This window comes from Triturus cristatus, chromosome 12 (assembly GCF_964204655.1).
Source record: "Triturus cristatus chromosome 12, aTriCri1.1, whole genome shotgun sequence".
NCBI classification, from domain to species: domain Eukaryota; kingdom Metazoa; phylum Chordata; class Amphibia; order Caudata; family Salamandridae; genus Triturus; species Triturus cristatus.
The window spans coordinates 725822035-725849142 of record NC_140595.1 but is presented as its reverse complement, the minus strand read 5'-3'; the positions used below and the strand labels follow the sequence as shown (position 1 = coordinate 725849142).

The 27108-nt window shown below is 40.7% G+C and overlaps 12 non-coding genes across 12 annotated transcripts; all 12 read right to left on the bottom strand.

Moving 5' to 3' along the window:
- Positions 1-1421: 1421 nt before the first annotated feature.
- TRNAS-AGA (transfer RNA serine (anticodon AGA)) lies at positions 1422-1503 on the bottom strand. The gene has a single exon. It is a non-coding gene; the product is annotated as a tRNA-Ser (tRNA).
- Positions 1504-5444: 3941 nt separating this feature from the next.
- TRNAS-AGA (transfer RNA serine (anticodon AGA)) lies at positions 5445-5526 on the bottom strand. The gene has a single exon. It is a non-coding gene; the product is annotated as a tRNA-Ser (tRNA).
- Positions 5527-8107: 2581 nt separating this feature from the next.
- On the bottom strand, positions 8108-8179 carry TRNAH-GUG (transfer RNA histidin (anticodon GUG)). Its single transcript has one exon. It is a non-coding gene; the product is annotated as a tRNA-His (tRNA).
- A 1281-nt stretch (positions 8180-9460) lies between these two features.
- TRNAS-AGA (transfer RNA serine (anticodon AGA)) lies at positions 9461-9542 on the bottom strand. The gene has a single exon. It is a non-coding gene; the product is annotated as a tRNA-Ser (tRNA).
- Positions 9543-12849: 3307 nt separating this feature from the next.
- Positions 12850-12931, bottom strand: TRNAS-AGA (transfer RNA serine (anticodon AGA)). The gene has a single exon. It is a non-coding gene; the product is annotated as a tRNA-Ser (tRNA).
- Positions 12932-15520: 2589 nt separating this feature from the next.
- On the bottom strand, positions 15521-15592 carry TRNAH-GUG (transfer RNA histidin (anticodon GUG)). The gene has a single exon. It is a non-coding gene; the product is annotated as a tRNA-His (tRNA).
- A 1281-nt stretch (positions 15593-16873) lies between these two features.
- Positions 16874-16955, bottom strand: TRNAS-AGA (transfer RNA serine (anticodon AGA)). The gene has a single exon. It is a non-coding gene; the product is annotated as a tRNA-Ser (tRNA).
- A 1955-nt stretch (positions 16956-18910) lies between these two features.
- Positions 18911-18982, bottom strand: TRNAH-GUG (transfer RNA histidin (anticodon GUG)). The gene has a single exon. It is a non-coding gene; the product is annotated as a tRNA-His (tRNA).
- Positions 18983-20263: 1281 nt separating this feature from the next.
- On the bottom strand, positions 20264-20345 carry TRNAS-AGA (transfer RNA serine (anticodon AGA)). Its single transcript has one exon. It is a non-coding gene; the product is annotated as a tRNA-Ser (tRNA).
- A 2588-nt stretch (positions 20346-22933) lies between these two features.
- Positions 22934-23005, bottom strand: TRNAH-GUG (transfer RNA histidin (anticodon GUG)). Its single transcript has one exon. It is a non-coding gene; the product is annotated as a tRNA-His (tRNA).
- Positions 23006-24285: 1280 nt separating this feature from the next.
- On the bottom strand, positions 24286-24367 carry TRNAS-AGA (transfer RNA serine (anticodon AGA)). The gene has a single exon. It is a non-coding gene; the product is annotated as a tRNA-Ser (tRNA).
- Positions 24368-26955: 2588 nt separating this feature from the next.
- On the bottom strand, positions 26956-27027 carry TRNAH-GUG (transfer RNA histidin (anticodon GUG)). Its single transcript has one exon. It is a non-coding gene; the product is annotated as a tRNA-His (tRNA).
- Between the last annotated feature and the right edge of the window lie 81 nt (positions 27028-27108).

Sequence of the window (27108 nt, the reverse complement as noted above, 5' to 3'; positions counted from 1 at the left end):
AAAACCACTGGTACATTTGCTAATTCTGTAAAATTAACACCCAACTGCCGTGACATTGCCAGCCACAATGCCGTGACTCGGATTCGAACCGAGGTTGCTGCGGCCACAACGCAGAGTACTAACCACTATACGATCAAGGCGAGCTACTTGGGCTCAACCACATGCAATGACATGGAGAATTTATAATTCGGAACACTCAGGGCTGTTCCTGTGATAGGCTGGATGTATTCATTGCTTCCTCATTCCTCATTCAGAGGCTGCGTCTCCTCAGTGGTTGATAGGCTGAAACCGTTTCCTGGCTGCCTGCTTGTGAAATGCCAGGAGTCAAAGATCACACATTACACTTGCGGACCTGTGATGGGACACCAATGCAGAGAAACCCACCTGGCACAGGCCTTCTATTCTGTCTATTAGACCTGCATCTTCCCTGCACCTTTCAAGCCATTTGTATGTGAAGCAAGAAAGAGTTAGAGAGTGATCCATCTACACTTTTATAGGGAGGATGTCGCCGTGAGCTCCTCCCAGCTAATCACACGAACAGCAGAAAAGCAAGATAAATACACAGTTGAGGGGTGGGCTGCATGGTTATGTTTTTGAGTAAATATTGAAACTGACCTCAGTGGCTCATTAGCAGAGCTGCGACTAATGACTGGTGCCAAATCATGATGAAGCAAGCACAATGGCTCGTAGGGGACCCACAACACGCTGTTCTTAGCTCACTGAATTAAAGTATAAACTTCTGCCGTGTGTGAGTGGTAAAGGCTTGTTAATATGGTTCCTTTTCCAATTCAAGTCTGACAACAAGAGGCAGGAACCACGTGGCTTCGGAAGCTCAGGAAAGTAGCCACCAACCACAGAGAAAGAGAGAACTGGCAGTATGAGAGGTGGAGAAAACAGAAGCGGGAGCAAGGAGCTCAAATGAGATTGATGGCGTTTAAATAGAGCGCGTAAAGGAACAGTTACACAGCTAAGAAATGGGAAAGACAGACTAGGGAAAAAAACACAGAAAGAGCCTGTACATGAAATTCTCTTCCTGGGACAGCAGGTTAAGAGAAATTACACATGGGGAGGTTAAGCATGTAACACGGGGGAGAATAAAAAAGAAAATGCAGTTTTATGAAGTGTGTTTGCCAATCCAGCCAGCACTTTTGTTCTATTTCTCTCTTTGCGTCTTTTATTGGTAAAGTAACTTTCAAGTGCATGCGCAGGTATGAATGAGAGAGCAACCGTATAATAATTTGAAGCGTTTACACCAGTGCTAAAGTAGGAATGAGGTGTAGCAAAGACATGAAAGAGGTAGCGATAACAAATATGTGGAGAGGCAATAGTGACACAAAAATAAGCCACCTATTTATAAAACTGAAATGGAAGAAATACTAAAGGTTAACTTCTGAAATTGTAGCCGATAATAAAAAGTTTCTCGTTGTTGGCAGGATTCAAACCTGCGCGGGGATACCCCAATGGATTTCTTGTCCATCGCCTTAACCACTCGGCCACAACAACTTGCTGTAAGCTGTCTACAAATATTTTGTTTGAAAGTTTTGAAGTTTTCCCACATCAAAGTACTGATATTCTGCAATGCGCTTTTTAAAAACAATGTTTTTTTCATCATGCACGTTCTGTCCTAAAAACAAAAATTGCATGAGTATATCTCTGGATCTGTAAAAGGATACGCTTGCATTCAAACTCTCTTGTGGCACTCAAGTTTTTTGGACCCTGTTGCACTCTGTTTTTGCGCTGCTTTTAGTCTACGACCCATATTACAGAAGTCAACCATCTCTGAGTATTTGGGACTCCTTTGTAAGTGCCTTATCTTTAATCCTTGAAAAGCTCTATAATAAAGGGGTCTGTCAAAGATTGCTTGAATGGAAGATAAAAGAAGGCCCACTTGTCTCACCAAATGCAGTAGAGAAACCTGATGTTTTACTCATGTTATCCTTAGTTCAGTTTTTGTTAGACCTGGCATCCTTAAGGTGGCCTACCAGCAACCTTTTTGCTTTTCACCTCGCGTTTTGCTGTATCTTTATGTTGGCCTTAGGACTCTAATCACTTTATCACTACTGTGAGAAAGTGGCTCTGTATATACTGTTCCCAAATAGGTACAGTGTGCACAGAGTCCCCAGTCCCCAGAGGTTTGGCAGAGGCTAAAGTTAGATATAACCTTACTCTCTAAAGTGGTAGCTTGCCGAGCAGTAAGGCAGTATCAGAGTACAGTGTAAAACATTTGTTGTACACACTCAGTCAGCAAATGGTCTCACACACTCAAGAACTGAACTCTAGGCCATTGGTTTGCATACAAAAGATATTGTTGTTTTATTTTAGAACCAACAATAGGTATCAAAATATACTTTCTCAGAATGAGATGCTTTAGTTAAATACTTTGCAATAGGCAATTGACTTTTGCAGGTCATAGTTACAGTTTATTGCAATAGGCAACACAATTTGAATCACAATAATACATTGAGCTCAATGGGAATTTTAAGTTATATGCAATTAATTACTTTCAGGATTACTTTTCTAAATCCAGGACTGGATCCTAGATTCAGTCCTGGGACAGTTCTTGGAAACAAGTGAGTAAATTCGTTTTAGTTACTGTTGTGATTTTTAAGCAATATTTTGCTATTTTACAAGTTGACACTTAGAAACTTTTGCTGATCAAATTACCAATGTTATCCTATGGAAGGAAATTCACTTAGCAGGTAAGTGGGGTTATGGTTACTTTTTCTAGGTCAGTGTTGGATCCTAGATCCAGCACTACTGTACCACCTGTAAGTAGTTGAGAAACTGCGTTTAAGTTATACAGGCGATTTTTAAGGAATATTTACATGTTTGCAAAATCGACACTTAGAAGAAATTTCACAGAAAAACAGTCAATGGTTTCCTATGGAAGAAAATTCAAGTTACGGGTAAAGTACGTTCTCGTTACTTTTGTAATCCAGTGCTGGGCTCCTAGGCTCAGTACTGGGACATCTATCTAAAACAGGTAAACAATTACGTTTTCACAGTTGGTACGATTTTTAAAGAATATTTGTAAGTTTCAAAAATCGACACTTAGAAAATTTTCAGCAAAAAGCAGGCAATGATATCCCATGGAAGGAAATTCGAGTTACTGGTAAGTACGGTTAAAATTACTTTTCAGGGTCAGTACTGAGCTCCAAGATGCAGCACTGAGGTCTCTCCTGATAACAGGTGAGTAAATCAGAATTCGTTGTTCGGCTGATTTTAGATGAATATTTTAAAGTTCCAAAACTCCACACCACTTAGAAGAAGTTCCAAGTGAAACCACTCAATGTTAGCCTATGGAAGAAAAGTGAGTTATCGGCTTTTAGGTAAGTACTCGACTGGCAGAGTTATGGTTCTGGGCATAGACTCAGGGGTCTCCCAGGGGAGTCCCAGCCTACTTGCCAAGCCTTAAACTCCCCTTTTATTACATATAATTTACACCTAAGGTAGGCCCTAGGTAGTCCTAGGTGCATGATGCTATGTAAGTAAAAAATAAGATATGTACTTTGGTGGTTCGCGTGTCCTGTAAGTACCAAACAGTCTATTTCATTTTTCACTACTGTGAGGTCTACCCCTCTCATAGGTTAGCTCTGTGTATTCCCCTATACTTTTTATTTGGTAATGCCATATCGGAGAGGAGTAGCTTTATTTATTTATTGAAAATCCTACTTACTGGTGAGGTTGGATTTAACTTTACTATTTTAGAAATGCCACGTTTAGAGAGTGAACATGTCTCTGCACTTACTGCTCTATTTGCCTGAAACCTGGCCCCAATACACGTCTGGATTGGGCTGGGTGACAGCAAAATGTGTGCCTTCCCTCTAGAGAGCCACAACACAGGTCACTCAACTGGACCTGGGGGGTGAGCTCCGCTCCCCCTCCACCCCCAATAGGTTCAAGAACGATAATTTATGTAAGTAAATACATTATAGCTACAGCTTATAATCATGCGAGTTTAAATCATTTGTTGTTAGATGGTTTAAATATTTGAAAGGATCTGTTTTTAATAGACATTTTACAAAAACCACTGGTACATTTGCTAATTCTGTAAAATTAACACCCAACTGCCGTGACATTGCCAACCACAATGCCGTGACTCGGATTCGAACCGAGGTTGCTGCGGCCACAACGCAGAGTACTAACCACTATACGATCAAGGCGAGCTACTTGGGCTCAACGACATACAATGACATGGAGAATTTATAATTCGGAACACTCAGGGCTGTTCCTGTGATAGGCTGGATGTATTCATTGCTTCCTCATTCCTCATTCAGAGGCTGCGTCTCCTCAGTGGTTGATAGGCTGAAACCGTTTCCTGGCCGCCTGCTTGTGAAATGCCAGGAGTCAAAGATCACACATTACACTTGCGGACCTGTGATGGGACACCAATGCAGAGAAACCCACCTGGCACAGGCCTTCTATTCTGTCTATTAGACCTGCATCTTCCCTGCACCTTTCAAGCCATTTGTATGTGAAGCAAGAAAGAGTTAGAGAGTGATCCATCTACACTTTTATAGGGAGGATGTCGCCGTGAGCTCCTCCCAGCTAATCACACGAACAGCAGAAAAGCAAGATAAATACACAGTTGAGGGGTGGGCTGCATGGTTATGTTTTTGAGTAAATATTGAAACTGACCTCAGTGGCTCATTAGCAGAGCTGCGGCTAATGACTGGTGCCAAATCATGATGAAGCAAGCACAATGGCTCGTAGGGGACCCACAACACGCTGTTCTTAGCTCACTGAATTAAAATATAAACTTCCGCCGTGTGTGAGTGGTAAAGGCTTGTTAATATGGTTCCTTTTCCAATTCAAGTCTAACAACAAGAGGCAGGAACCACGTGGCTTCGGAAGCTCAGGAAAGTAGCCACCAACCACAGAGAAAGAGAGAACTGGCAGTATGAGAGGTGGAGAAAACAGAAGCGGGAGCAGGGAGCTCAAATGAGATTGATGGCGTTTAAATAGAGCGCGTAAAGGAACAGTTACACAGCTAAGAAATGGGAAAGACAGACTAGGGAAAAAAACACAGAAAGAGCCTGTAGATGAAATTCTCTTCCTGGGACAGCAGGTTAAGAGAAATTACACATGGGGAGGTTAAGCATGTAACACGGGGGAGAATAAAAAAGAAAATGCAGTTTTATGAAGTGTGTTTGCCAATCCAGCCAGCACTTTTGTTCTATTTCTCTCTTTGCGTCTTTTATTGGTAAAGTAACTTTCAAGTGCATGCGCAGGTATGAATGAGAGAGCAACGGTATAATAATTTGAAGCGTTTACACCAGTGCTAAAGTAGGAATGAGGTGTAGCAAAGACATGAAAGAGGTAGCGATAACAAATATGTGGAGAGGCAATAGTGACACAAAAATAAGCCACCTATTTATAAAACTGAAATGGAAGAAATACTAAAGGTTAACTTCTGAAATTGTAGCCGATAATAAAAAGATTCTCGTTGTTGGCAGGATTCGAACCTGCGCGGGGATACCCCAATGGATTTCTAGTCCATCGCCTTAACCACTCGGCCACAACAACTTGCTGTAAGCTGCCTACAAATATTTTGTTTGAAAGTTTTGACGTTTTCCCACATCAAAGTACTGATATTCTGCAATGCGCTTTTTAAAAACAATGTTTTTTTCATCATGCACGTTCTGTCCTAAAAATAAAAATTGCATGAGTATATCTCTGGATCTGTAAAAGGATACGCTTGCATTCAAACTCTCTTGTGGCACTCAAGTTTTTTGGACCCTGTTGCACTCTGTTTTTGTGCTGCTTTTAGTCTACGACCCATATTACAGAAGTCAACCATCTCTGATTATTTGGGACTCCTTTGTAAGTGCCTTATCTTTAATCCTTGCAAAGCTCTATAATAAAGGGGTCTGTCAAAGATTGCTTGAATGGAAGATAAAAGAAGGCCCACTTGTCTCACCAAATGCAGTAGAGAAACCTGATGTTTTACTCATGTTATCCTTAGTTCAGTTTTTGTTAGACCTGGCATCCTTAAGGTGGCCTACCAGCAACCTTTTTGCTTTTCACCTCACGTTTTGCTGTATCTTTATGTTGGCCGTAGGACTCTAATCACTTTATCACTACTGTGAGAAAGTGGCTCTGTATATACTGTTCCCAAATAGGTACAGTGTGCACAGAGTCCCCAGTCCCCAGAGGTTTGGCAGAGGCTAAAGTTAGATATAACCTTACTCTCTAAAGTGGTAGCTTGCCGAGCAGTAAGGCAGTATCAGAGTACAGTGTAAAACATTTGTTGTACACACTCAGTCAGCAAATAGTCTCACACACTCAAGAACTGAACTCTAGGCCATTGGTTTGCATACAAAAGATATTGTTGTTTTATTTTAGAACCAACAATAGGTATCAAAATATACTTTCTCAGAATGAGATGCTTTAGTTAAATACTTTGCAATAGGCAATTGACTTTTGCAGGTCATAGTTACAGTTTATTGCAATAGGCAACACAATTTGAATCACAATAATACATTGAGCTCGATGGGAATTTTAAGTTATATGCAATTAATTACTTTCAGGATTACTTTTCTAAATCCAGGACTGGATCCTAGATTCAGTCCTGGGACAGTTCTTGGAAACAAGTGAGTAAATTCGTTTTAGTTACTGTTGTGATTTTTAAGCAATATTTTGCTATTTTAAAAGTTGACAATTAGAAACTTTTGCTGATCAAAATACCAACGTTATCCTATGGAAGGAAATTCACTTAGCAGGTAAGTGGGATTATGGTTACTTTTTCTAGGTCAGTGTTGGATCCTAGATCCAGCACTACTGTACCACCTGTAAGCAGTTGAGAAACTGCGTTTAAGTTATACAGGCGATTTTTAAGGAATATTTACATGTTTGCAAAATCGACACTTAGAAGAAATTTCACAGAAAAACAGTCAATGGTTTCCTATGGAAGAAAATTCAAGTTACGGGTAAAGTACGTTCTCGTTACTTTTGTAATCCAGTGCTGGGCTCCTAGGCTCAGTACTGGGACATCTATCAAAAACAGGTAAACAACTACGTTTTCACAGTTGGTACGATTTTTAAAGAATATTTGTAAGTTTCAAAAATCGACACTTAGAAAATGTTCAGCAAAAAGCAGGCAATGATATCCCATGGAAGGAAATTCGAGTTACTGGTAAGTACGGTTAAAATTACTTTTCAGGGTCAGTACTGAGCTCCAAGATGCAGCACTGAGGTCTCTCCTGATAACAGGTGAGTAAATCAGAATTCGTTGTTCGGCTGATTTTAGATGAATATTTTAAAGTTCCAAAACTCCACACCACTTAGAAGAATTTCCAAGTGAAACCACTCAATGTTAGCCTATGGAAGAAAAGTGAGTTATCGGCTTTTAGGTAAGTACTCGACTGGCAGAGTTATGGTTCTGGGCATAGACTCAGGGGTCTCCCAGGGGAGTCCCAGCCTACTTGCCAAGCCTTAAACTCCCCTTTTATTACATATAATTTACACCTAAGGTAGGCCCTAGGTAGTCCTAGGTGCATGATGCTATGTAAGTAAGATATGTACTTTGGTGGTTCGCGTGTCCTGTAAGTACCAAACAGTCTATTTCATTTTTCACTACTGTGAGGTCTACCCCTCTCATAGGTTAGCTCTGTGTATTCCCCTATACTTTTTATTTGGTAATTCCATATCGGAGAGGAGTAGCTTTATTTATTTATTGAAAATCCTACTTACTGGTGAGGTTGGATTTAACTTTACTATTTTAGAAATGCCACTTTTAGAGAGTGAACATGTCTCTGCACTTACTGCTCTATTTGCCTGAAACCTGGCCCCAATACACGTCTGGATTGGGCTTGGTGACAGCAAAATTTGTGCCTTCCCTCTAGAGAGCCACAACACAGGTCACTCAACTGCACCTGGGGGGTGAGCTCCGCTCCCCCTCCACCCCCAATAGGTTCAAGAACGATAATTTATGTAAGTAAATACATTATAGCTACAGCTTATAATCATGCGAGTTTAAATCATTTGTTGTTAGATGGTTTAAATATTTGAAAGGATCTGTTTTTAATAGACATTTTACAAAAACCACTGGTACATTTGCTAATTCTGTAAAATTAACACCCAACTGCCGTGACATTGCCAACCACAATGCCGTGACTCGGATTCGAACCGAGGTTGCTGCGGCCACAACGCAGAGTACTAACCACTATACGATCACGGCGAGCTACTTGGGCTCAACGACATACAATGACATGGAGAATTTATAATTCGGAACACTCAGGGCTGTTCCTGTGATAGGCTGGATGTATTCATTGCTTCCTCATTCCTCATTCAGAGGCTGCGTCTCCTCAGTGGTTGATAGGCTGAAACCGTTTCCTGGCCGCCTGCTTGTGAAATGCCAGGAGTCAAAGATCACACAATACACTTGCGGACCTGTGATGGGACACCAATGCAGAGAAACCCACCTGGCACAGGCCTTCTATTCTGTCTATTAGACCTGCATCTTCCCTGCACCTTTCAAGCCATTTGTATGTGAAGCATGAAAGAGTTAGAGAGTGATCCATCTACACTTTTATAGGGAGGATGTCGCCGTGAGCTCCTCCCAGCTAATCACACGAACAGCAGAAAAGCAAGATAAATACACAGTTGAGGGGTGGGCTGCATGGTTATGTTTTTGAGTAAATATTGAAACTGACCTCAGTGGCTCATTAGCAGAGCTGCGGCTAATGACTGGTGCCAAATCATGATGAAGCAAGCACAATGGCTCGTAGGGGACCCACAACACGCTTTTCTTAGCTCACTGAATTAAAGTATAAACTTCCGCCGTGTGTGAGTGGTAAAGGCTTGTTAATATGGTTCCTTTTCCAATTCAAGTCTGACAACAAGAGGCAGGAACCACGTGGCTTCGGAAGCTCGGGAAAGTAGCCACCAACCACAGAGAAAGAGAGAACTGGCAGTATGAGAGATGGAGAAAACAGAAGCGGGAGCAAGGAGCTCAAATGAGATTGATGGCGTTTAAATAGAGCGCGTAAAGGAACAGTTACACAGCTAAGAAATGGGAAAGACAGACTAGGGAAAAAAACACAGAAAGAGCCTGTACATGAAATTCTCTTCCTGGGACAGCAGGTTAAGAGAAATTACACATGGGGAGGTTAAGCATGTAACACGGGGGAGAATAAAAAAGAAAATGCAGTTTTATGAAGTGTGTTTGCCAATCCAGCCAGCACTTTTGTTCTATTTCTCTCTTTGCGTCTTTTATTGGTAAAGTAACTTTCAAGTGCATGCGCAGGTATGAATGAGAGAGCAACGGTATAATAATTTGAAGCGTTTACACCAGTGCTAAAGTAGGAATGAGGTGTAGCAAAGACATGAAAGAGGTAGCGATAACAAATATGTGGAGAGGCAATAGTGACACAAAAATAAGCCACCTATTTATAAAACTGAAATGGAAGAAATACTAAAGGTTAACTTCTGAAATTGTAGCGGATAATAAAAAGATTCTCGTTGTTGGCAGGATTCGAACCTGCGCAGGGATACCCCAATGGATTTCTAGTCCATCGCCTTAACCACTCGGCCACAACAACTTGCTGTAAGCTGCCTACAAATATTTTGTTTGAAAGTTTTGAAGTTTTCCCACATCAAAATACTGATATTCTGCAATGCGCTTTTTAAAAACAATGTTTTTTTCATCATGCACGTTCTGTCCTAAAAATAAAAATTGCATGAGTATATCTCTGGATCTGTAAAAGGATACGCTTGCATTCAAACTCTCTTGTGGCACTCAAGTTTTTTGGACCCTGTTGCACTCTGTTTTTGTGCTGCTTTTAGTCTACGACCCATATTACAGAAGTCAACCATCTCTAATTATTTGGGACTCCTTTGTAAGTGCCTTATCTTTAATCCTTGAAAAGCTCTATAATAAAGGGGTCTGTCAAAGATTGCTTGAATGGAAGATAAAAGAAGGCCCACTTGTCTCACCAAATGCAGTAGAGAAACCTGATGTTTTACTCATGTTATCCTTAGTTCAGTTTTTGTTAGACCTGGCATCCTTAAGGTGGCCTACCAGCAACCTTTTTGCTTTTCACCTCACGTTTTGCTGTATCTTTATGTTGGCCGTAGGACTCTAATCACTTTATCACTACTGTGAGAAAGTGGCTCTGTATATACTGTTCCCAAATAGGTACAGTGTGCACAGAGTCCCCAGTCCCCAGAGGTTTGGCAGAGGCTAAAGTTAGATATAACCTTACTCTCTAAAGTGGTAGCTTGCCGAGCAGTAAGGCAGTATCAGAGTACAGTGTAAAACATTTGTTGTACACACTCAGTCAGCAAATGGTCTCACACACTCAAGAACTGAACTCTAGGCCATTGGTTTGCATACAAAAGCTATTGTTGTTTTATTTTAGAACCAACAATAGGTATCAAAATATACTTTCTCAGAATGAGATGCTTTAGTTAAATACTTTGCAATAGGCAATTGACTTTTGCAGGTCATAGTTACAGTTTATTGCAATAGGCAACACAATTTGAATCACAATAATACATTGAGCTCAATGGGAATTTTAAGTTATATGCAATTAATTACTTTCAGGATTACTTTTCTAAATCCAGGACTGGATCCTAGATTCAGTCCTGGGACAGTTCTTGGAAACAAGTGAGTAAATTCGTTTTAGTTACTGTTGTGATTTTTAAGCAATATTTTGCTATTTTAAAAGTTGACACTTAGAAACTTTTGCTGATCAAATTACCAATGGAAGAAAAGTGAGTTATCGGCTTTTAGGTAAGTACTCGACTGGCAGAGTTATGGTTCTGGGCATAGACTCAGGGGTCTCCCAGGGGAGTCCCAGCCTACTTGCCAAGCCTTAAACTCCCCTTTTATTACATATAATTTTCACCTAAGGTAGGCCCTAGGTAGTCCTAGGTGCATGATGCTATGTAAGTAAAAAATAAGATATGTACTTTGGTGGTTCGCGTGTCCTGTAAGTACCAAACAGTCTAATTCATTTTTCACTACTGTGAGGTCTACCCCTCTCATAGGTTAGCTCTGTGTATTCCCCTATACTTTTTATTTGGTAATTCCATATCGGAGAGGAGTAGCGTTATTTATTTATTGAAAATCCTACTTACTGGTGAGGTTGGATTTAACTTTACTATTTTAGAAATGCCACTTTTAGAGAGTGAACATGTCTCTGCACTTACTGCTCTATTTGCCTGAAACCTGGCCCCAATACACGTCTGGATTGGGCTGGGTGACAGCAAAATGTGTGCCTTCCCTCTAGAGAGCCACAACACAGGTCACTCAACTGCACCTGGGGGGTGAGCTCCGCTCCCCCTCCACCCCCAATAGGTTCAAGAACGATAATTAATGTAAGTAAATACATTATAGCTACAGCTTATAATCATGCGAGTTTAAATCATTTGTTGTTAGATGGTTTAAATATTTGAAAGGACCTGTTTTTAATAGACATTTTACAAAAACCACTGGTACATTTGCTAATTCTGTAAAATTAACACCCAACTGCCGTGACATTGCCAACCACAATGCCGTGACTCGGATTCGAACCGAGGTTGCTGCGGCCACAACGGAGAGTACTAACCACTATACGATCACGGCGAGCTACTTGGGCTCAACGACATACAATGACATGGATAATTTATAATTCGGAACACTCAGGGCTGTTCCTGTGATAGGCTGGATGTATTCATTGCTTCCTCATTCCTCATTCAGAGGCTGCGTCTCCTCAGTGGTTGATAGGCTGAAACCGTTTCCTGGCCGCCTGCTTGTGAAATGCCAGGAGTCAAAGATCACACATTACACTTGCGGACCTGTGATGGGACACCAATGCAGAGAAACCCACCTGGCACAGCCCTTCTATTCTGTCTATTAGACCTGCATCTTCCCTGAACCTTTCAAGCCATTTGTATGTGAAGCAAGAAAGAGTTAGAGAGTGATCCATCTACACTTTTATAGGGAGGATGTCGCCGTGAGCTCCTCCCAGCTAATCACACGAACAGCAGAAAAGCAAGATAAATACACAGTTGAGGGGTGGGCTGCATGGTTATGTTTTGAGTAAATATTGAAACTGACCTCAGTGGCTCATTAGCAGAGCTGCGGCTAATGACTGGTGCCAAATCATGATGAAGCAAGCACAATGGCTCGTAGGGGACCCACAACGCGCTGTTCTTAGCTCACTGAATTAAAGTATAAACTTCCGCCGTGTGTGAGTGGTAAAGGCTTGTTAATATGGTTCCTTTTCCAATTCAAGTCTGACAACAAGAGGCAGGAACCACGTGGCTTCGGAAGCTCAGGAAAGTAGCCACCAACCACAGAGAAAGAGAGAACTGGCAGTATGAGAGGTGGAGAAAACAGAAGCGGGAGCAAGGAGCTCAAATGAGATTGATGGCGTTTAAATAGAGCGCGTAAAGGAACAGTTACACAGCTAAGAAATGGGAAAGACAGACTAGGGAAAAAAACACAGAAAGAGCCTGTACATGAAATTCTCTTCCTGGGACAGCAGGTTAAGAGAAATTACACATGGGGAGGATAAGCATGTAACACGGGGGAGAATAAAAAAGAAAATGCAGTTTTATGAAGTGTGTTTGCCAATCCAGCCAGCACTTTTGTTCTATTTCTCTCTTTGCGTCTTTTATTGGTAAAGTAACTTTCAAGTGCATGCGCAGGTATGAATGAGAGAGCAACGGTATAATAATTTGAAGCGTTTACACCAGTGCTAAAGTAGGAATGAGGTGTAGCAAAGACATGAAAGAGGTAGCGATAACAAATATGTGGAGAGGCAATAGTGACACAAAAATAAGCCACCTATTTATAAAACTGAAATGGAAGAAATACTAAAGGTTAACTTCTGAAATTGTAGCCGATAATAAAAAGATTCTCGTTGTTGGCAGGATTCGAACCTGCGCGGGGATACCCCAATGGATTTCTAGTCCATCGCCTTAACCACTCGGCCACAACAACTTGCTGTAAGCTGCCTACAAATATTTTGTTTGAAAGTTTTGACGTTTTCCCACATCAAAGTACTGATATTCTGCAATGCGCTTTTTAAAAACAATGTTTTTTTCATCATGCACGTTCTGTCCTAAAAATAAAAATTGCATGAGTATATCTCTGGATCTGTAAAATGATACGCTTGCATTCAAACTCTCTTGTGGCACTCAAGTTTTTTGGACCCTGTTGCACTCTGTTTTTGTGCTGCTTTTAGTCTACGACCCATATTACAGAAGTCAACCATCTCTGATTATTTGGGACTCCTTTGTAAGTGCCTTATCTTTAATCCTTGAAAAGCTCTATAATAAAGGGGTCTGTCAAAGATTGCTTGAATGGAAGATAAAAGAAGGCCCACTTGTCTCACCAAATGCAGTAGAGAAACCTGATGTTTTACTCATGTTATCCTTTAGTTCAGTTTTTGTTAGACCTGGCATCCTTAAGGTGGCCTACCAGCAACCTTTTTGCTTTTCACCTCACGTTTTGCTGTATCTTTATGTTGGCCGTAGGACTCTAATCACTTTATCACTACTGTGAGAAAGTGGCTCTGTATATACTGTTCCCAAATAGGTACAGTGTGCACAGAGTCCCCAGTCCCCAGAGGTTTGGCAGAGGCTAAAGTTAGATATAACCTTACTCTCTAAAGTGGTAGCTTGCCGAGCAGTAAGGCAGTATCAGAGTACAGTGTAAAACATTTGTTGTACACACTCAGTCAGCAAATGGTCTCACACACTCAAGAACTGAACTCTAGGCCATTGGTTTGCATACAAAAGATATTGTTGTTTTATTTTAGAACCAACAATAGGTATCAAAATATACTTTCTCAGATTGAGATGCTTTAGTTAAATACTTTGCAATAGGCAATTGACTTTTGCAGGTCATAGTTACAGTTTATTGCAATAGGCAACACAATTTGAATCACAATAATACATTGAGCTCGATGGGAATTTTAAGTTATATGCAATTAATTACTTTCAGGATTACTTTTCTAAATCCAGGACTGGATCCTAGATTCAGTCCTGGGACAGTTCTTGGAAACAAGTGAGTAAATTCGTTTTAGTTACTGTTGTGATTTTTAAGCAATATTTTGCTATTTTAAAAGTTGACACTTAGAAACTTTTGCTGATCAAAATACCAACGTTATCCTATGGAAGGAAATTCACTTAGCAGGTAAGTGGGATTATGGTTACTTTTTCTAGGTCAGTGTTGGATCCTAGATCCAGCACTACTGTACCACCTGTAAGCAGTTGAGAAACTGCGTTTAAGTTATACAGGCGATTTTTAAGGAATATTTACATGTTTGCAAAATCGACACTTAGAAGAAATTTCACAGAAAAACAGTCAATGGTTTCCTATGGAAGAAAATTCAAGTTACGGGTAAAGTACGTTCTCGTTACTTTTGTAATCCAGTGCTGGGCTCCTAGGCTCAGTACTGGGACATCTATCAAAAACAGGTAAACAACTACGTTTTCACAGTTGGTACGATTTTTAAAGAATATTTGTAAGTTTCAAAAATCGACACTTAGAAAATGTTCAGCAAAAAGCAGGCAATGATATCCCATGGAAGGAAATTCGAGTTACTGGTAAGTACGGTTAAAATTACTTTTCAGGGTCAGTACTGAGCTCCAAGATGCAGCACTGAGGTCTCTCCTGATAACAGGTGAGTAAATCAGAATTCGTTGTTCGGCTGATTTTAGATGAATATTTTAAAGTTCCAAAACTCCACACCACTTAGAAGAATTTCCAAGTGAAACCACTCAATGTTAGCCTATGGAAGAAAAGTGAGTTATCGGCTTTTAGGTAAGTACTCGACTGGCAGAGTTATGGTTCTGGGCATAGACTCAGGGGTCTCCCAGGGGAGTCCCAGCCTACTTGCCAAGCCTTAAACTCCCCTTTTATTACATATAATTTACACCTAAGGTAGGCCCTAGGTAGTCCTAGGTGCATGATGCTATGTAAGTAAAAAATAAGATATGTACTTTGGTGGTTCGCGTGTCCTGTAAGTACCAAACAGTCTATTTCATTTTTCACTACTGTGAGGTCTACCCCTCTCATAGGTTAGCTCTGTGTATTCCCCTATACTTTTTATTTGGTAATTCCATATCGGAGAGGAGTAGCTTTATTTATTTATTGAAAATCCTACTTACTGGTGAGGTTGGATTTAACTTTACTATTTTAGAAATGCCACTTTTAGAGAGTGAACATGTCTCTGCACTTACTGCTCTATTTGCCTGAAACCTGGCCCCAATACACGTCTGGATTGGGCTTGGTGACAGCAAAATTTGTGCCTTCCCTCTAGAGAGCCACAACACAGGTCACTCAACTGCACCTGGGGGGTGAGCTCCGCTCCCCCTCCACCCCCAATAGGTTCAAGAACGATAATTTATGTAAGTAAATACATTATAGCTACAGCTTATAATCATGCGAGTTTAAATCATTTGTTGTTAGATGGTTTAAATATTTGAAAGGATCTGTTTTTAATAGACATTTTACAAAAACCACTGGTACATTTGCTAATTCTGTAAAATTAACACCCAACTGCCGTGACATTGCCAACCACAATGCCGTGACTCGGATTCGAACCGAGGTTGCTGCGGCCACAACGCAGAGTACTAACCACTATACGATCACGGCGAGCTACTTGGGCTCAACGACATACAATGACATGGAGAATTTATAATTCGGAACACTCAGGGCTGTTCCTGTGATAGGCTGGATGTATTCATTGCTTCCTCATTCCTCATTCAGAGGCTGCGTCTCCTCAGTGGTTGATAGGCTGAAACCGTTTCCTGGCCGCCTGCTTGTGAAATGCCAGGAGTCAAAGATCACACAATACACTTGCGGACCTGTGATGGGACACCAATGCAGAGAAACCCACCTGGCACAGGCCTTCTATTCTGTCTATTAGACCTGCATCTTCCCTGCACCTTTCAAGCCATTTGTATGTGAAGCATGAAAGAGTTAGAGAGTGATCCATCTACACTTTTATAGGGAGGATGTCGCCGTGAGCTCCTCCCAGCTAATCACACGAACAGCAGAAAAGCAAGATAAATACACAGTTGAGGGGTGGGCTGCATGGTTATGTTTTTGAGTAAATATTGAAACTGACCTCAGTGGCTCATTAGCAGAGCTGCGGCTAATGACTGGTGCCAAATCATGATGAAGCAAGCACAATGGCTCGTAGGGGACCCACAACACGCTTTTCTTAGCTCACTGAATTAAAGTATAAACTTCCGCCGTGTGTGAGTGGTAAAGGCTTGTTAATATGGTTCCTTTTCCAATTCAAGTCTGACAACAAGAGGCAGGAACCACGTGGCTTCGGAAGCTCGGGAAAGTAGCCACCAACCACAGAGAAAGAGAGAACTGGCAGTATGAGAGGTGGAGAAAACAGAAGCGGGAGCAAGGAGCTCAAATGAGATTGATGGCGTTTAAATAGAGCGCGTAAAGGAACAGTTACACAGCTAAGAAATGGGAAAGACAGACTAGGGAAAAAAACACAGAAAGAGCCTGTACATGAAATTCTCTTCCTGGGACAGCAGGTTAAGAGAAATTACACATGGGGAGGTTAAGCATGTAACACGGGGGAGAATAAAAAAGAAAATGCAGTTTTATGAAGTGTGTTTGCCAATCCAGCCAGCACTTTTGTTCTATTTCTCTCTTTGCGTCTTTTATTGGTAAAGTAACTTTCAAGTGCATGCGCAGGTAGGAATGAGAGAGCAACGGTATAATAATTTGAAGCGTTTACACCAGTGCTAAAGTAGGAATGAGGTGTAGCAAAGACATGAAAGAGGTAGCGATAACAAATATGTGGAGAGGCAATAGTGACACAAAAATAAGCCACCTATTTATAAAACTGAAATGGAAGAAATACTAAAGGTTAACTTCTGAAATTGTAGCCGATAATAAAAAGATTCTCGTTGTTGGCAGGATTCGAACCTGCGCAGGGATACCCCAATGGATTTCTAGTCCATCGCCTTAACCACTCGGCCACAACAACTTGCTGTAAGCTGCCTACAAATATTTTGTTTGAAAGTTTTGAAGTTTTCCCACATCAAAATACTGATATTCTGCAATGCGCTTTTTAAAAACAATGTTTTTTTCATCATGCACGTTCTGTCCTAAAAATAAAAATTGCATGAGTATATCTCTGGATCTGTAAAAGGATACGCTTGCATTCAAACTCTCTTGTGGCACTCAAGTTTTTTGGACCCTGTTGCACTCTGTTTTTGTGCTGCTTTTAGTCTACGACCCATATTACAGAAGTCAACCATCTCTAATTATTTGGGACTCCTTTGTAAGTGCCTTATCTTTAATCCTTGAAAAGCTCTATAATAAAGGGGTCTGTCAAAGATTGCTTGAATGGAAGATAAAAGAAGGCCCACTTGTCTCACCAAATGCAGTAGAGAAACCTGATGTTTTACTCATGTTATCCTTAGTTCAGTTTTTGTTAGACCTGGCATCCTTAAGGTGGCCTACCAGCAACCTTTTTGCTTTTCACCTCACGTTTTGCTGTATCTTTATGTTGGCCGTAGGACTCTAATCACTTTATCACTACTGTGAGAAAGTGGCTCTGTATATACTGTTCCCAAATAGGTACAGTGTGCACAGAGTCCCCAGTCCCCAGAGGTTTGGCAGAGGCTAAAGTTAGATATAACCTTACTCTCTAAAGTGGTAGCTTGCCGAGCAGTAAGGCAGTATCAGAGTACAGTGTAAAACATTTGTTGTACACACTCAGTCAGCAAATGGTCTCACACACTCAAGAACTGAACTCTAGGCCATTGGTTTGCATACAAAAGCTATTGTTGTTTTATTTTAGAACCAACAATAGGTATCAAAATATACTTTCTCAGAATGAGATGCTTTAGTTAAATACTTTGCAATAGGCAATTGACTTTTGCAGGTCATAGTTACAGTTTATTGCAATAGGCAACACAATTTGAATCACAATAATACATTGAGCTCAATGGGAATTTTAAGTTATATGCAATTAATTACTTTCAGGATTACTTTTCTAAATCCAGGACTGGATCCTAGATTCAGTCCTGGGACAGTTCTTGGAAACAAGTGAGTAAATTCGTTTTAGTTACTGTTGTGATTTTTAAGCAATATTTTGCTATTTTAAAAGTTGACACTTAGAAACTTTTGCTGATCAAATTACCAATGGAAGAAAAGTGAGTTATCGGCTTTTAGGTAAGTACTCGACTGGCAGAGTTATGGTTCTGGGCATAGACTCAGGGGTCTCCCAGGGGAGTCCCAGCCTACTTGCCAAGCCTTAAACTCCCCTTTTATTACATATAATTTACACCTAAGGTAGGCCCTAGGTAGTCCTAGGTGCATGATGCTATGTAAGTAAAAAATAAGATATGTACTTTGGTGGTTCGCGTGTCCTGTAAGTACCAAACAGTCTATTTCATTTTTCACTACTGTGAGGTCTACCCCTCTCATAGGTTAGCTCTGTGTATTCCCCTATACTTTTTATTTGGTAATTCCATATCGGAGAGGAGTAGCGTTATTTATTTATTGAAAATCCTACTTACTGGTGAGGTTGGATTTAACTTTACTATTTTAGAAATGCCACTTTTAGAGAGTGAACATGTCTCTGCACTTACTGCTCTATTTGCCTGAAACCTGGCCCCAATACACGTCTGGATTGCGCTGGGTGACAGCAAAATGTGTGCCTTCCCTCTAGAGAGCCACAACACAGGTCACTCAACTGCACCTGGGGGGTGAGCTCCGCTTCCCCTCCACCCCCAATAGGTTCAAGAACGATAATTAATGTAAGTAAATACATTACAGCTACAGCTTATAATCATGCGAGTTTAAATCATTTGTTGTTAGATGGTTTAAATATTTGAAAGGACCTGTTTTTAATAGACATTTTACAAAAACCACTGGTACATTTGCTAATTCTGTAAAATTAACACCCAACTGCCGTGACATTGCCAACCACAATGCCGTGACTCGGATTCGAACCGAGGTTGCTGCGGCCACAACGCAGAGTACTAACCACTATACGATCACGGCGAGCTACTTGGGCTCAACGACATACAATGACATGGAGAATTTATAATTCGGAACACTCAGGGCTGTTCCTGTGATAGGCTGGATGTATTCATTGCTTCCTCATTCCTCATTCAGAGGCTGCGTCTCCTCAGTGGTTGATAGGCTGAAACCGTTTCCTGGCCGCCTGCTTGTGAAATGCCAGGAGTCAAAGATCACACATTACACTTGCGGACCTGTGATGGGACACCAATGCAGAGAAACCCACCTGGCACAGGCCTTCTATTCTGTCTATTAGACCTGCATCTTCCCTGAACCTTTCAAGCCATTTGTATGTGAAGCAAGAAAGAGTTAGAGAGTGATCCATCTACACTTTTATAGGGAGGATGTCGCCGTGAGCTCCTCCCAGCTAATCACACGAACAGCAGAAAAGCAAGATAAATACACAGTTGAGGGGTGGGCTGCATGGTTATGTTTTTGAGTAAATATTGAAACTGACCTCAGTGGCTCATTAGCAGAGCTGCGGCTAATGACTGGTGCCAAATCATGATGAAGCAAGCACAATGGCTCGTAGTGGACCCACAACGCGCTGTTCTTAGCTCACTGAATTAAAGTATAAACTTCCGCCGTGTGTGAGTGGTAAAGGCTTGTTAATATGGTTCCTTTTCCAATTCAAGTCTGACAACAAGAGGCAGGAACCACGTGGCTTCGGAAGCTCAGGAAAGTAGCCACCAACCACAGAGAAAGAGAGAACTGGCAGTATGAGAGGTGGAGAAAACAGAAGCGGGAGCAAGGAGCTCAAATGAGATTGATGGCGTTTAAATAGAGCGCGTAAAGGAACAGTTACACAGCTAAGAAATGGGAAAGGCAGACTAGGGAAAAAAACACAGAAAGAGCCTGTACATGAAATTCTCTTCCTGGGACAGCAGGTTAAGAGAAATTACACATGGGGAGGTTAAGCATGTAACACGGGGGAGAATAAAAAAGAAAATGCAGTTTTATGAAGTGTGTTTGCCAATCCAGCCAGCACTTTTGTTCTATTTCTCTCTTTGCGTCTTTTATTGGTAAAGTAACTTTCAAGTGCATGCGCAGGTATGAATGAGAGAGCAACGGTATAATAATTTGAAGCGTTTACACCAGTGCTAAAGTAGGAATGAGGTGTAGCAAAGACATGAAAGAGGTAGCGATAACAAATATGTGGAGAGGCAATAGTGACACAAAAATAAGCCACCTATTTATAAAACTGAAATGGAAGAAATACTAAAGGTTAACTTCTGAAATTGTAGCCGATAATAAAAAGATTCTCGTTGTTGGCAGGATTCGAACCTGCGCGGGGATACCCCAATGGATTTCTAGTCCATCGCCTTAACCACTCGGCCACAACAACTTGCTGTAAGCTGCCTACAAATATTTTGTTTGAAAGTTTTGACGTTTTCCCACATCAAAGTACTGATATTCTGCAATGCGCTTTTTAAAAACAATGTTTTTTTCATCATGCACGTTCTGTCCTAAAAATAAAAATTGCATGAGTATATCTCTGGATCTGTAAAATGATACGCTTGCATTCAAACTCTCTTGTGGCACTCAAGTTTTTTGGACCCTGTTGCACTCTGTTTTTGTGCTGCTTTTAGTCTACGACCCATATTACAGAAGTCAACCATCTCTGATTATTTGGGACTCCTTTGTAAGTGCCTTATCTTTAATCCTTGAAAAGCTCTATAATAAAGGGGTCTGTCAAAGATTGCTTGAATGGAAGATAAAAGAAGGCCCACTTGTCTCACCAAATGCAGTAGAGAAACCTGATGTTTTACTCATGTTATCCTTTAGTTCTGTTTTTGTTAGACCTGGCATCCTTAAGGTGGCCTACCAGCAACCTTTTTGCTTTTCACCTCACGTTTTGCTGTATCTTTATGTTGGCCGTAGGACTCTAATCACTTTATCACTACTGTGAGAAAGTGGCTCTGTATATACTGTTCCCAAATAGGTACAGTGTGCACAGAGTCCCCAGTCCCCAGAGGTTTGGCAGAGGCTAAAGTTAGATATAACCTTACTCTCTAAAGTGGTAGCTTGCCGAGCAGTAAGGCAGTATCAGAGTACAGTGTAAAACATTTGTTGTACACACTCAGTCAGCAAATGGTCTCACACACTCAAGAACTGAACTCTAGGCCATTGGTTTGCATACAAAAGATATTGTTGTTTTATTTTAGAACCAACAATAGGTATCAAAATATACTTTCTCAGATTGAGATGCTTTAGTTAAATACTTTGCAATAGGCAATTGACTTTTGCAGGTCATAGTTACAGTTTATTGCAATAGGCAACACAATTTGAATCACAATAATACATTGAGCTCAATGGGAATTTTAAGTTATATGCAATTAATTACTTTCAGGATTACTTTTCTAAATCCAGGACTGGATCCTAGATTCAGTCCTGGGACAGTTCTTGGAAACAAGTGAGTAAATTCGTTTTAGTTACTGTTGTGATTTTTAAGCAATATTTTGCTATTTTAAAAGTTGACACTTAGAAACTTTTGCTGATCAAATTACCAATGTTATCCTATGGAAGGAAATTCACTTAGCAGGTAAGTGGGGTTATGGTTACTTTTTCTAGGTCAGTGTTGGATCCTAGATCCAGCACTACTGTGCCACCTGTAAGCAGTTGAGAAACTGCGTTTAAGTTATACAGGCGATTTTTAAGGAATATTTACATGTTTGCAAAATCGACACTTAGAAGAAATTTCACAGAAAAACAGTCAATGGTTTCCTATGGAAGAAAATTCAAGTTACGGGTAAAGTACGTTCTCGTTACTTTTGTAATCCAGTGCTGGGCTCCTAGGCTCAGTACTGGGACATCTATCTAAAACAGGTAAACAATTACGTTTTCACAGTTGGTACGATTTTTTAAGAATATTTGTAAGTTTCAAAAATCGACACTTAGAAAATGTTCAGCAAAAAGCAGGCAATGATATCCCATGGAAGGAAATTCGAGTTACTGGTAAGTACGGTTAAAATTACTTTTCAGGGTCAGTACTGAGCTCCAAGATGCAGCACTGAGGTCTCTCCTGATAACAGGTGAGTAAATCAGAATTCGTTGTTCGGCTGATTTTAGATGAATATTTTAAAGTTCCAAAACTCCACACCACTTAGAAGAATTTCCAAGTGAAACCACTCAATGTTAGCCTATGGAAGAAAAGTGAGTTATCGGCTTTTAGGTAAGTACTCGACTGGCAGAGTTATGGTTCTGGGCATAGACTCAGGGGTCTCCCAGGGGAGTCCCAGCCTACTTGCCAAGCCTTAAACTCCCCTTTTATTACATATAATTTACACCTAAGGTAGGCCCTAGGTAGTCCTAGGTGCATGATGCAATGTAAGTAAAAAATAAGATATGTACTTTGGTGGTTCGCGTGTCCTGTAAGTACCAAACAGTCTATTTCATTTTTCACTACTGTGAGGTCTACCCCTCTCATAGGTTAGCTCTGTGTATTCCCCTATACTTTTTATTTGGTAATTCCATATCGGAGAGGAGTAGCTTTATTTATTTATTGAAAATCCTACTTACTGGTGAGGTTGGATTTAACTATACTATTTTAGAAATGCCACTTTTAGAGAGTGAACATGTCTCTGCACTTACTGCTCTATTTGCCTGAAACCTGGCCCCAATACACGTCTGGATTGGGCTGGGTGACAGCAAAATTTGTGCCTTCCCTCTAGAGAGCCACAACACAGGTCACTCAACTGCACCTGGGGGGTGAGCTCCGCTCCCCCTCCACCCCAATAGGTTCAAGAACGATAATTTATGTAGGTAAATACATTATAGCTACAGCTTATAATCATGCGAGTTTAAATCATTTGTTGTTAGATGGTTTAAATATTTGAAAGGATCTGTTTTTAATAGACATTTTACAAAAACCACTGGTACATTTGCTAATTCTGTAAAATTAACACCCAACTGCCGTGACATTGCCAACCACAATGCCGTGACTCGGATTCGAACCGAGGTTGCTGCGGCCACAACGCAGAGTACTAACCACTATACGATCACAGCGAGCTACTTGAGCTCAACGACATACAATGACATGGAGAATTTATAATTCGGAACACTCAGGGCTGTTCCTGTGATAGGCTGGATGTATTCATTGCTTCCTCATTCCTCATTCAGAGGCTGCGTCTCCTCAGTGGTTGATAGGCTGAAACCGTTTCCTGGCCGCCTGCTTGTGAAATGCCAGGAGTCAAAGATCACACATTACACTTGCGGACCTGTGATGGGACACCAATGCAGAGAAACCCACCTGGCACAGGCCTTCTATTCTGTCTATTAGACCTGCATCTTCCCTGCACCTTTCAAGCCATTTGTATGTGAAGCAAGAAAGAGTTAGAGAGTGATCCATCTACACTTTTATAGGGAGGATGTCGCAGTGAGCTCCTCCCAGCTAATCACACGAACAGCAGAAAAGCAAGATAAATACACAGTTGAGGGGTGGGCTGTATGGTTATGTTTTTGAGTAAATATTGAAACTGACCTCAGTGGCTCATTAGCAGTGCTGCGGCTAATGACTGGTGCCAAATCATGATGAAGCAAGCACAATGGCTCGTAGGGGACCCACAACACGCTTTTCTTAGCTCACTGATTTAAAGTATAAACTTCCGCCGTGTGTGAGTGGTAAAGGCTTGTTAATATGGTTCCTTTTCCAATTCAAGTCTGACAACAAGAGGCAGGAACCACGTGGCTTCGGAAGCTCAGGAAAGTAGCCACCAACCACAGAGAAAGAGAGAACTGGCAGTATGAGAGGTGGAGAAAACAGAAGCGGGAGCAAGGAGCTCAAATGAGATTGATGGCGTTTAAATAGAGCGCGTAAAGGAACAGTTACACAGCTAAGAAATGGGAAAGACAGACTAGGGAAAAAAACACAGAAAGAGCCTGTACATGAAATTCTCTTCCTGGGACAGCAGGTTAAGAGAAATTACACATGGGGAGGTTAAGCATGTAACATGGGGGAGAATAAAAAAGAAAATGCAGTTTTATGAAGTGTGTTTGCCAATCCAGCCAGCACTTTTGTTCTATTTCTCTCTTTGCGTCTTTTATTGGTAAAGTAACTTTCAAGTGCATACGCAGGTATGAATGAGAGAGCAACGGTATAATATTTGAAGCGTTTACACCAGTGCTAAAGTAGGAATGAGGTGTAGCAAAGACATGAAAGAGGTAGCGATAACAAATATGTGGAGAGGCAATAGTGACACAAAAATAAGCCACCTATTTATAAAACTGAAATGGAAGAAATACTAAAGGTTAACTTCTGAAATTGTAGCCGATAATAAAAAGATTCTCGTTGTTGGCAGGATTCGAACCTGCGCGGGGATACCCCAATGGATTTCTAGTCCATCGGCTTAACCACTCGGCCACAACAACTTGCTGTAAGCTGTCTACAAATATTTTGTTTGAAAGTTTTGAAGTTTTCCCACATCAAAGTACTGATATTCTGCAATGCGCTTTTTAAAAACAATGTTTTTTTCATCATGCACGTTCTGTCCTAAAAATAAAAATTGCATGAGTATATCTCTGGATCTGTAAAAGGATACGCTTGCATTCAAACTCTCTTGTGGCACTCAAGTTTTTTGGACCCTGTTGCACTCTGTTTTTGTGCTGCTTTTAGTCTACGACCCATATTACAGAAGTCAACCATCTCTGATTATTTGGGACTCCTTTGTAAGTGCCTTATCTTTAATCCTTGAAAAGCTCTATAATAAAGGGGTCTGTCAAAGATTGCTTGAATGGAAGATAAAAGAAGGCCCACTTGTCTCACCAAATGCAGTAGAGAAACCTGATGTTTTACTCATGTTATCCTTAGTTCAGTTTTTGTTAGACCTGGCATCCTTAAGGTGGCCTACCAGCAACCTTTTTGCTTTTCACCTCACGTTTTGCTGTATCTTTATGTTGGCCGTAGGACTCTAATCACTTTATCACTACTGTGAGAAAGTGGCTCTGTATATACTGTTCCCAAATAGGTACAGTGTGCACAGAGTCCCCAGTCCCCAGAGGTTTGGCAGAGGCTAAAGTTAGATATAACCTTACTCTCTAAAGTGGTAGCTTGCCGAGCAGTAAGGCAGTATCAGAGTACAGTGTAAAACATTTGTTGTACACACTCAGTCAGCAAATGGTCTCACACACTCAAGAACTGAACTCTAGGCCATTGGTTTGCATACAAAAGATATTGTTGTTTTATTTTAGAACCAACAATAGGTATCAAAATATACTTTCTCAGAATGAGATGCTTTAGTTAAATACTTTGCAATAGGCAATTGACTTTTGCAGGTCATAGTTACAGTTTATTGCAATAGGCAACACAATTTGAATCACAATAATACATTGAGCTCAATGGGAATTTTAAGTTATATGCAATTAATTACTTTCAGGATTACTTTTCTAAATCCAGGACTGGATCCTAGATTCAGTCCTGGGACAGTTCTTGGAAACAAGTGAGTAAATTCGTTTTAGTTACTGTTGTGATTTTTAAGCAATATTTTGCTATTTTAAAAGTTGACACTTAGAAACTTTTGCTGATCAAATTACCAATGTTATCCTATGGAAGGAAATTCACTTAGCAGGTAAGTGGGGTTATGGTTACTTTTTCTAGGTCAGTGTTGGATCCTAGATCCAGCACTACTGTACCACCTGGAAGCAGTTGAGAAACTGCGTTTAAGTTATACAGGCGATTTTTAAGGAATATTTACATGTTTGCAAAATCGACACTTAGAAGAAATTTCACAGAAAAACAGTCAATGGTTTCCTATGGAAGAAAATTCAAGTTACGGGTAAAGTACGTTCTCGTTACTTTTGTAATCCAGTGCTGGGCTCCTAGGCTCAGTACTGGGACATCTATCTAAAACAGGTAAACAATTACGTTTTCACAGTTGGTACGATTTTTAAAGAATATTTGTAAGTATCAAAAATCGACACTTAGAAAATTTTCAGCAAAAAGCAGGCAATGATATCCCATGGAAGGAAATTCGAGTTACTGGTAAGTACGGTTAAAATTACTTTTCAGGGTCAGTACTGAGCTCCAAGATGCAGCACTGAGGTCTCTCCTGATAACAGGTGAGTAAATCAGAATTCGTTGTTCGGCTGATTTTAGATGAATATTTTAAAGTTCCAAAACTCCACACCACATAGAAGAATTTCCAAGTGAAACCACTCAATGTTAGCCTATGGAAGAAAAGTGAGTTATCGGCTTTTAGGTAAGTACTCGACTGGCAGAGTTATGGTTCTGGGCATAGACTTAGGGGTCTCCCAGGGGAGTCCCAGCCTACTTGACAAGCCTTAAACTCCCCTTTTATTACATATAATTTATACCTAAGGTAGGCCCTAGGTAGTCCTAGGTGCATGATGCTATGTAAGTGAAAAATAAGATATGTACTTTGGTGGTTTGCGTGTCCTGTAAGTACCAAACAGTCTATTTCATTTTTCACTACTGTGAGGTCTACCCCTCTCATAGGTTAGCTCTGTGTATTCCCCTATACTTTTTATTTGGTAATTCCATATCGGAGAGGAGTAGCTTTATTTATTTATTGAAAATCCTACTTACTGGTGAGGTTGGATTTAACTTTACTATTTTAGAAATGCCACTTTTAGAGAGTGAACATGTCTCTGCACTTACTGCTCTATTTGCCTGAAACCTGGCCCCAATACACGTCTGGATTGGGCTGGGTGACAGCAAAATTTGTGCCTTCCCTCTAGAGAGCCACAACACAGGTCACTCAACTGCACTTGGGGGGTGAGCTCCGCTCCCCCTCCACCCCCAATAGGTTCAAGAACGATAATTTATGTAAGTAAATACATTATAGCTACAGCTTATAATCATGCGAGTTTAAATCATTTGTTGTTAGATGGTTTAAATATTTGAAAGGATCTGTTTTTAATAGACATTTTACAAAAACCACTGGTACATTTGCTAATTCTGTAAAATTAACACCCAACTGCCGTGACATTGCCAACCACAATGCCGTGACTCGGATTCGAACCGAGGTTGCTGCGGCCACAACGCAGAGTACTAACCACTATACGATCACGGCGAGCTACTTGGGCTCAACGACATACAGTGACATGGAGAATTTATAATTCGGAACACTCAGGGCTGTTCCTGTGATAGGCTG